Source organism: Molossus molossus, unplaced genomic scaffold (assembly GCF_014108415.1).
Source record: "Molossus molossus isolate mMolMol1 unplaced genomic scaffold, mMolMol1.p scaffold_m16_p_5, whole genome shotgun sequence".
NCBI classification, from domain to species: Eukaryota; Metazoa; Chordata; class Mammalia; order Chiroptera; family Molossidae; genus Molossus; species Molossus molossus.
The window spans coordinates 72,010,104-72,021,143 of NW_023425388.1; the positions used below are offsets into that span (position 1 = coordinate 72,010,104).

At 37.6% G+C, this 11,040-nt stretch overlaps 1 protein-coding gene across 1 annotated transcript in view; it reads right to left on the minus strand.

Annotated features, from left to right (window-relative positions):
* GRAMD1C (GRAM domain containing 1C) overlaps window positions 1-2,427 on the minus strand; it is a 75,259-nt gene extending 72,832 nt beyond the window's left edge. Inside the window, exon 1 of the mRNA XM_036243461.1 lies at window positions 2,344-2,427. The gene's annotated coding sequence lies outside the window, so the exon portion shown is untranslated. The remainder of the gene's footprint in view (window positions 1-2,343) is intronic.
* Between the last annotated feature and the right edge of the window lie 8,613 nt (window positions 2,428-11,040).

Consider the following 11,040-nt stretch of genomic DNA (forward strand, 5'->3'; position numbering starts at 1 on the left):
TTAAACTAAGAAAAAGACAAATAACCACTAGAAAAAATGAGCAGTTTATGAAGAGAAGTCTTTATAAGACTTCTTGGTGCATGGGTAGACACTCAACCACTGAGCCACAGGGGCTGGGTGCAACAGTAAACTTTTAATTTTATGTATTTTTTTTTCTTTTAAAATTTTTTATTAATTTATTTTTGTTACAGATGTTTCTCCTTTTTTTCCCCATTGACACCCTCCTCCCCATTCCCCCACCCCATACCTGACTTTGTTGTCCGTGTCCATTGGTTATGCATACATGCATATAAGTTCTGAGGTTTATCCCCCCCCCCCCCCCCGCCTCTGAGGGTTGTAAGTCTGTACCCTACATCCACTTCTCTGGGTCTACCCAATTCCTCAGACTGTTATGTTCATTATATTCCACAAATAAGTGAGATTATGTGATATTTGTCTTTCTCTGCTTGGCTTGTTTTGCTGAGGATAATACTTTCCAGGTCCCTCCATGTCGTCTCAAAGGATAAGAGATCTTTTTTTCTTACAGCTGCATAGTACTCCATTATGTATATGTACCACAGCTTTTTTATCCATTTGTCTACTGATGGACACTTGGGCTATTTCCAGATCTTAGCTATTGTAAATAGTGCTACTAAAAAAATAGGGGTACATATATTCTTTCTGATTGACGTTTCAGGCTTCTTAGGGTATATTCCTAGAAGTGGGATCACTGGATCAAATGGCAATTCAACTTTTAATTCTTTGAGGTAACACCATAGTGTTTTCCATAGTGGCTGCACCAGTCTGCATTCCCACCAGCAGTGCACTAGAGTCCCCTTTTCTCCACACCCTCTCCAACACTTGCTGTTTGATGATTTGTTGATGGCAGCTATTCTAACAGGTATGAGGTGATACCTCATTGTTGTTATTTTATTTTTTGTTGTTGAGTTTTGTTTTGTTTTTCCTCTCTTTCTTTACTGATTTTAGAGAGAGAGAAAGGGAGAAGGAGAAAGAGACAGAAACATCGATGAGAGAGAACATCAATTGACCTCCTCTTGCATGACCCCTCCCTGGGGGTTTGGCCCACAACCAGGGCATGTGCCCTGACTGGGAATTGAACCAGCAACTTTTTGGTACATGGGTCGACACTCAAACACTGAGCCACCCCGACTGGGCAACAATAAACTTTTTAAATGCTTATTACCTTTTTGCCACAATTCTACTTCATGTATATGTGTGATAAAACAAATGTACAAGAAGATTCATTGTAACATTAGTGGTAACAGTAAAAAACAGGAAGCAATCAAAATGTCCATCAATAGGGGATTTGTTAAATAAATTATAGTACAAAATTCATTCAATTGAATATTAAGCAACTATTAAAAGAATGAAGTGAATCCATAAGCAGTGCTAATAGAAAGAGCTCTAAACAAAATTCAAACAGTAAGCACAAGGTGCTCCCATTTAAGTTCTCCTAGGAATATATGTATATTCCCCTTGAAATATAAACAGAAAATTTCTGGAAATATACATAAGAAATTACTAAAACCGGTTATCACCCTGGAAGAATGTTGGAGTAGACTTCATTGGAAGGGCCACTCACTTTTCACTATATGCCCTCTTGTAGCATTTGAACATTTTATCATGAGAATGTATTACTTTTAAATGTTCTTAAAAGTTGCTTTAATTAATTATTATGATTGTTAAAATACTGGGCTTTAAAGTACTTAGCTATCTAGAAATTCAGTTACATTGTATTGCATACTGCCCAACAGTATCAGAAATCTGAAAAATTTCTATGAATACATGGTTTAAATAAAATATATACTAAAATTAAAATATAGTTCTATATTTTGATTATAAAGTATCTATATTAAGCTTATATTAAAAATAAGACACTTTTGTAAGAAAAGTAACTAAAATTTACCTCTTAAAATGTTTCCAAAAAACTTATCTGAAAGATTATATGAATAATGATATAGCCCTAGAAAATTTTATAAAATTGCTCTATAATATGTTAAGGAGTATATTTTATCTGGGGAAAGAATATATATTGAATATAAAATTTAAATTTTCCTTACAAAATCATTTGAAACAAGCACCAGTAGAAATTATGACAAATAATTTCCCATTAATTCTATTTTCTTAGCCAGTACTTAAATATTTTTATGTCAGCAATTGCCCTTCCTCAAATTTCAACTTAGTTTTACATTGTGTAATTATGAATGACAACACTGCTTATATTGAAAAATATTTTCTGTCTAGCACAAAGGCTGAAATTTTGTACAGTATTGTCATTCATCAGTTCTATTCTGAAAATCAAGTGGTAAAGTGGATTTTTGCAACTTCCTGTCTTTTTTTTACCTGCTATGAGCTTCTCTGTATCAGGCAGATGTGTGAACTGTTTTTTGTATTCCTCATTCCTGTCTTTATAGGTGGAACTTGAAATCTGTAACAATGAAAAGATTAAATTTTGTTTAATTATAATCTTCATTAAATGGACTGAAATGTAGCATCTTAGAAAATAAATTTAAAATGCTTTAAAATAATATGCTTTTTTATACACTTTTTATATGTCTTTGTATGAAAAACCACATAACATTTCAAAAACATCAAAAGGAAGCTATAGCATGGTGGAGTGAGGAGTTTGGCAAGTCCTCTCTGTAAAAGCAAATATATAGATAGAAAAAGAAAAAAAAACTGTCAAAAACAATCACCTCAGCCCTGGCCAGTGTGGCCCAGTTGATTGGAACATTGTCCCATACACCAACGGGTCATAGGTTTGGTTCCCAGTCAAGGCACATACCCAGGTTGTGTGTTCAATCCCCAGTTGGTCACGCAGGAGGCAACCGATTAATGTTTCTCTCATATCAATGTTTCTCTCTCTCTTCCACTCCTTCCTCTCTCTAAAAATCAATGGAAATATATCCTCGGATAAGAGTTAAAAACAAACAAACAAACAACAACAACAAAACCCATCACCTCAAATTACTGGAAGTTGACCAAAGGCATACAATAAACTAAAAAAAATATTTATTCCTGAAAAATCTACTGAACTTGGAAATAGCAGAAGTCTGTGGCACTGTTTCCTTAGCCTGCTCCCATTACTCTTCCTACCCTATCAGTGAAGTCAGTGTGGTAGTTCTATGAGGGTGGAGCAGGCCATGAAAACTAGTAGCTTTGCTAAGAGAGCAGGCTAAGTTGATTCTGAGTGAAAAGCAGAAAACCCAGAAGTGCAAAGGAAAATTCTGAAGCTATCCAAGTGAATGTGAGATTGTAGTCCTAAATGGGGTAAGAACCAAACAGGCTGGCAGGTTAAAAGGGGACTTAACAAAGAGATCTGGGAGGACAGACAGCTTGTAAAGATCCAATGTATTGCATGCATAATAGCAGAGAGATCCCAAACTACCCACACATTCCTGATTAGACACAATCAGTCTCAGGGCAACATATCATGAGACAAAGACGGTCACAACATAGTATTAAAGAGACCGATCCAACAAGAAAATATAACCCTTAGAAACATATATGCACCCCATATAAGAATACCTAAATATGTAAACAAGACTCCTGTTGGACTTTAAGGGAGAGGTTGACAGTAATACTGTCACAGTAGGGGGGACTTTAACACTCCCACTAACATCACTGGATAGATCTTTCAGACAAAAAATCAACAAGAAAATAGAGACCTTCAATGACACACTAGATCAGATGGATTTGATATTTACAGAACATTTCATCCCAAAGCTGCAGAATATACAGCTTCTTATCAAGTACACATAGAACATTCCCAAAGATAGATCACATGTTAGGACACAAAATAAGTCTTAACAAATTCAAAAAGATTGAAATCATATCAAACATCTTCTCAGATCACAATGGCACAAAACTAGAAATCAACTACAATAAAAAAACTCAAAAGCATTCAAACACATGTTAGCTAAATAGTATGCTGCTAAACAATGAATAGGTTATCAATGAGATCAAGGAAAAAATAAAAACTTCCAGGAAACTAATGAAAATGAACACACAACACAAAATCAGTGAAGCAGTCCTGAGATGGAAGTTCACAGCATTAAAGGTCTACCCCAGGAAACAAGAAAAAGCTCAAATAAATAATCTAAGACTTCCGGTCAAAATGGTGGCATAGGTAAACATGGTATCAACTCCTCCCACGACCAAATCAAATTTACAACTAAGGTACAGCACAACCATCATTCAGAACTGCCTGACATTGACCTGAATGAAAATTCTACAACTACAAAATTAAAGAAGCAGCCACATCAAGACTGGTAGGAGAGGTGAACTTGCAGAAGGGCTGGTCCCACACCCACGTGTGGTGAATAAAAATCAGAATGGACACCTTAGCTGTGAAAGTCCTCCCTGAGGGTCCTCCCCATCCCACAACAGGCACCAAGCTCAGGATTCCAGTGCCAGAAAGAGAAGTCCCCATAATTTTGGGCTGTAAAAACCAGTGGGAACTGCCCTGGCCGGTTTGGCTCAGCGGTTAGAGCACCAGCCTTCGGTCCGGAGAGACCCGGGTTCGGTTCCCGCTAAGGGCGCGTACCTCGGTTGCAGTTTGTCCCCAGCCCTGGTTGGTCGTGCGGGTGGCAGCCACTCGATGTGTCCCTTTCACATCGATGTTTCCCTCTCTCTCTCTTCCTCTCTCTCCCTCCCACTCTGTCTGTACAAAAAATGGAAAAATGTCCTCGGATGAGGATTAAAAACAAAACAAAACAAAAAAAAAAACAGTGGGAACTTAGGTTGAGGGGGGCTGAGGCTGCTGGAGCCCCAGGAAGTTCCTCTTAAAAGGTCCACACTTGGACTTACTCCCTCTAAACTCAGAGGGGAGACAGCTTGAGGGGCACCAGAGACATACAGGGAAGAACTGAGCTATTTGGCCTTGGGTCAGGGCTGGAGAGGCAGCTTTCTCTCAGACAGACATGCTGGTGGAGGCCTTTGTTCCTTTGGTGAGCCCTTAACTGGGGCGGCAGACAGCCGCCATATCTGGGACTCTAGCAATATGTCTCACACTGATAGCCCTGCCCCGGTGACTCCCTGAGGCCCCGCCCCACCCAACTTACAGGTCCACCCAAGCTGTTCCAAAGGCTTTATCATAGGATTGGCCTTTCTTGGATCCTGCTTCAGAGTTTCCTAAAATCTCTCAAACAAGCAGCATCTGATCTCAGTGAGCCCCATACCTCTCACTAAGTGGCCCCAGGCCTGGCACTAGAAGCAGCCAGCCTTGGTTCACAACTTGGCTTTTCCTGGGCACTTCCACACCCAGCACAAGAAGCAGCCATCTGCAGATCACTTTGTAGCTTATGCCAGGTGGCCCTGGATAGAACACAGGCAGTGGCTGACCTTGCCTCAGAGCCAGCACACCCAGTGGACAACTTCAAACCATTTCGAAGCACCACCACCCAACCACCCCCACAATGACACACTCAATGAGTGGACTCAGTGGGTACTAAAGCCCTGCTGAAGTAAGTCTTGCTCTATGTGGTGGGCCCTTACACAGCTGATCCTCCAAGGTAGTCAGAGGCCAGTGATCAGTGGGCACAAACAGTCCTTGCAGCTGATCAGCCTTAGTAAATCCCTCCCACTGACGTGCCAACAGCAATTAAGACTCAACCACAACAGAAGGATGTACAGTTCATACTAGGGGTGCACCTTGAGGCCCAGCTGGGGTGATCAGGGAGGCTGTGCCACTGGATCCTATAGGACACCTACAACAATAGGCCACCCTACAAAGCCTCGGAGACATAGCAACTCTACCTAATACATAGACACAATCACAGGGAAGCAGCCAAAATGAGGAGACAAAGAAACATGTCCCAGATGAAAGAAAAGAACAAAACTCCAGGAAAAGAATTAAACACAATGGAGATAAGCAATCAATCAGATGCAGAGTTCAAAACACTGGTTATAAGGTTGCTCAAGGAACTTGGTAAGACATTCAAGGAACTTAGTGAGAACTTCAAGCAACTTAAGGAGAACTCCAAGGAACTTAGTGAGAACATCAACAACATAAAAAAGGACCAGTCAGAAATGAAGGATGCAGTAACTGAAATAAAGAATAACTTACAAGGAATCAATAGTAGAGTAGGTAAAGCCAGGAAGCAAACCATCAATTTGGAATGTAAGGAAGCAAAAAACATCCAATCAGAACAGCAAAAAGAAAAAAGAATCCAAAAAAAATGAGGATAGTGTAAGGAGCCTCTGGGACAACTTCAAGTATGCCATGCCAAAATTTGCATCATGGGGGTGCCAGAAGGAGAAGAGAGAGAGCAAGACATTGCAAACATATTTGAAAAAATAATAACAGAAAACTTCCCTAACTTGGTGAAGGAATCAGACATACAAGTCCAGGAAGCACAGAGAGTCCCAAACAAGATGAACCCAAAGAAGTTCACACCAAGACACATCATCATCAAAATGCCAAAGGTTAAAGACAAAGAAAAAATCTTAAAAGCTGCAAGAGAAAAGCAGTTTGTTACCTATAAAGACGCTGCCATAAGACTGTCAGCTGATTTCTCAAAAGAAACTTTGCAGGCCAGAAAGGAGTGGCAAGAGATCCTCAAGGTTATAAAAAGCAACGACCTACAAACAAGATTACTTTATCCTGCAAAGCTATCATTTAGAATCAATGGACATTCTACAGAGTTTCCCAGACAAGAAAAAGCTAAATGAAATGTTGAAGGGTCTTCTTGAAGGAGAAGAAGAACAAAAATATGAACAATAGTCCAGCCGGTGTGGCTCAGTGGTTGAACATCGACCCGTGCACCAAGAGGTCACCAGTTTGATTCCCGGTTGGGACACATGCCCAGGTTGTGGGCCCGATCCCCAATGGGGGGCATGCAGGAGACAGCCAATCAATGTTCTCTCTCATCGATGTTTCTATCTCTCTTTCCTTCTCACTTTCTCTCTCTCTAAAAATCAATAATGGGAAAAAAAAATAATATGAACAATACAATGGCAATTAATACATATCTATCAACAATTGAATCTACAAATAAAATTAGCAAGCAGAACAGAAACAGACTCACAAATACAAAGAACTTTTTGTTGCTTACCAGATGGGCAAGGGCTGAAGGGTTGGATGAAAAAGATGAAGGAATTAAGAAGTACACATTAGTTGTTAGACTGATGAACCTCAAAGGGAAGTTGGGAGAGAGGGCAGGATGAGATAAACCAAAGAACTTCTGTGCATATATGCATAACCAATGGACACTGACAATAATGTGGGGAAGGCAGGAGGGGGGTGAGATTGAAAAGGAGGGGGTCAATGGGGAAACAAAGGGAGGATATCTGTAATGTATTCAACAATAAAGATGAGTTAAAAAAAAATCTAACTATACAACTAAGAGAATTAAAAGGAGAACAACAAGAAAAACCCAGAGTAAGTAAAAGAAAGGAAATCATAAAGATCAGATGGGAAATAAATGACATAGAGACTAAAAAAAAAAAAATACAAAATATCAATGAAACCAAGAGTTGGTTCTTTGAAAAGATAAACAAGACTGATGAGTCTCTAGTCAGACTCATCAAGAAACAAAGAGAGAGGACCCAAATAAATAAAATCAGAAATAAAAGAGGAGAAGTAACAACTGACATCACCGAACTACAAAGAAGTAAAGAAAACACTATGAACAATTATATGCCAACAAGTTGGGCAATCTGAAAAAAATGACTAAATTCCTAGAAATATACAATCTTCAAAACTCAATCAGGAGGAATTAAAAAAGCTGAATAGGCCTATAACAACTAATTAAATTGAAGCAGTAATCAAAAAACTCCCAGCAAACAAAAGTCATGGACCAGATGGCTTGGCAGGTGATTTATACCAAACATTCAAAGAACTAATATCTATCCTCCTCAACCTAATCCAGAAAGTTGAAGAGAAAGGAAGACTTCCAAGCTCTTTTTACAAGGCCAGGTTTATCCTAATTCCAAAACCAGATAGACACTACAAAGAAAGAGAACTACAGGTTAATATCCCTGATGAATATAGATGCTAAAATCTTCAACAAAATATTGGTAAATCAGAGCCAGCAATACATTAAAAATCCCATGACAAAGTGGGATTTATTCCAGGGATTCAAGGCTGGTACAATACCTGCAAAACAATAAACATTATTATACACCACATAAATAAAATGAAGGGTAAAAACTACATGATTATATCAATAGATGAAGAAAAAGCATTTGATTAAATGCAGCACCCATTTTTGATAAAAACTCTCAGCAAAACGGGAAAAGAATGAACATGCCTTAATGTAATAAATGCCATATATGACAAACCTACAGCCAATATCATACTCAAGGGGAAAAACTAAAAGTGTTTCCCTTAAGATCAGGAACAAGACAGGGATGCCCACTTTCACCACTCTTATTCAACATAGTACTGGAAGTCCTAGCCACAGCAATCAGGCAAGAAGAAATAAAATGCATCCAAATTGGAAATGAGGAAGTAAAATGGTCATTATTCACAGATGACACAATATTGTACACAGAAACCCTAAAGACTCCACCAAAGAGAAGCTAGATCTAATAAATGAATTTAGCAAAGTAGCAAGATACAAAATTACTACCCAGAAATCATTGGCCTTTTTATACACCAATAATGAACTGTAAGAAAGGAAAACTAAGAAAACAATCTTATTTACTATTGCAACAAAAAAATAAGGTACTACCTAGGAATAAATTTAACCAAGGACATAAAAGACCTGTACTGAAAAAACTATAGGACACTGAAGAAAGAAACTGAGGAAGATACAAGTAAATGGAAACATATACCATGTTCATGGATAGGAAGAATTAACATCATTAAAATGTCCCTATTACCCAAAGCAATCTATAGATTCAACACAAGTCCTATTAAAATATTAATGGCACTATTTCACAGATCTAGAACTATTCCCAGAATTTATATAACACCAAAAAAGACCCCGAATACCTTCAGCAATCTCGAGAAAGAAGAACAAAGTTGGAGGTATCACAATACCTGATATCAATCTATATACAAGGCCATTTTAATCAAAGCAGCCTGGTACTAGCATAAGAACAGGCATATAGATCAGTGGAAGAGAATAGAGAGCTAAGATACCAACCCACGCCAAATTAATATTTGACAAAGGAGGCAAGAGCGTACAATGGAGTAAGGATAATCTCTTAAATAAATGTGTTGGGAAAATTGGACAGGTACATGCAAAAAAATGAAATTAGACCACCAACTTACACCATACACAAAAATACATTCAAAATGGATAAAAGACTTAAATGTAAGTCATGAAACCATAAAAATACTAGAAGACGACACAAGCAGTAAAATCTCAGACATCTCTTGTAGCAATATTTTTGCTCATATATCTCCTATGACAAAGGAAACAAAGAAAAAAATAAATGAATGGGAGTATATTAAACTAAGAAGCTTCTACACAGCAAAATAAACCATCAACAGAATGAAAAGGGAACCCATTGTATGGAAGAGCATGTTTGCCAGTGATACATCTGATAAGGGGTTAATTTCCAAAATATATAAAGAACTTATACAACTCAACACCAGGAAGACAAACAATCCAATTAAAAAAACGGGCAAAGAACCTGACTAGACACTTCTCTAAAGAAAACATATAGATGGTCAATAGACATATGAAAAAATGTTCAACATCACTAGTCATCAGAAAGATGGAAATTAAAACTACAGTGAGATAGTACCTCACACCTACCAGAATGGCTATTGTCAATAAATCAACAAACAACCAGTATTGGTGAGGTTGTGAAGAAAAGGGAACTTTTGTGCACTGTTGGTGGAAATGCAGACTGGTACAGCCATTATGGTAAACAGTATGGAGTTTCCTCAAAAAATTTAAAATAGAACTGCCTTTTGACCCAGCAATCCCACTTCTGGGTATATACCATAAGAATCCCAAACCACCAATTTGAAAGAATATATGAACCCCTATCTTCATAGCAGTATTATTTATAATAGCCAAGATCTGGAAACAGCCCAAGTGCCTATCAATAGATGACTGGATAAAAAACTGTGGTACATTTACACAATGGAATACTACATGGCCATAAAAAAGAAAAAAGCTTACCTTTTGCCACAGCATAGATGGACCTAGAGATTCTTATGCTAAGTAAAATAAGCCAGCCAGAGACAGACAAATATCATATGATCTCACTTATATGAGAACTCTAATGAACAAAATAAACTGACAAAATAGAAACAGAAGCATTGACACATGGAACAGACTGACAGCTGTCAGAGGGAAGGGTGCAGGGATGGGATGAAAGAAGGTGAAGAGGTTACCCAAAGAACATACCCATAGACACAGATACCAGTGTGGTGACAGCCAGAGGGAAGGGGGGATGTGTGGGGGCAGGCAAAGAAGGGGAAAATGAGGACACCTGTAATAGTGTCAACAATATAAATAATATAAATAAAGTTATTCCAGCAAAGCAAGGCAAAAATAGAATAGATGGTAGGAAAAAACTTTCTGGAAGGGGTGGCAAAAACTTGAGCACCATAAGTGGTTCCATTTAGTTTAAATGTAAATGTAATTATTTATAAGAAACATTACTCTGAGTTATATAATTTTTCTTTTTTTTCTTCCTGTATGTAACAAAACACATTTCAGGTTGTATTTAATTTAAATATTTGTAAATAAAAGCAAACGTCTGAATGTTTAAATGTGGCCTGGATCACGTTTAAATATTGTTGGCTCATATTGATTATGGTGCCTAAGATTTACATACACACACACACATATGTAAATATGTAAAGTTTAAAAAAAAGAAAAAAGTATATTTACCATTTCCACTTCTATTACAATAATGTCTCTGCTCACATATTTTTTAAATTTATCCTGTGATTCACTGTACTTGCTGATTCTAAAGTCTTTTGTCAAAAGTAGAAAGTTTTCATGCATATTCTTTGATATTGCCTCTTGCTTATTCTCTATGTTCATCTTCTGAGACTCCTATTAGATTCATAATAAACTTCTCACTTTTCTCCTTGTATCTTAAACCATTCTCTTTAAAATATTCTATCTT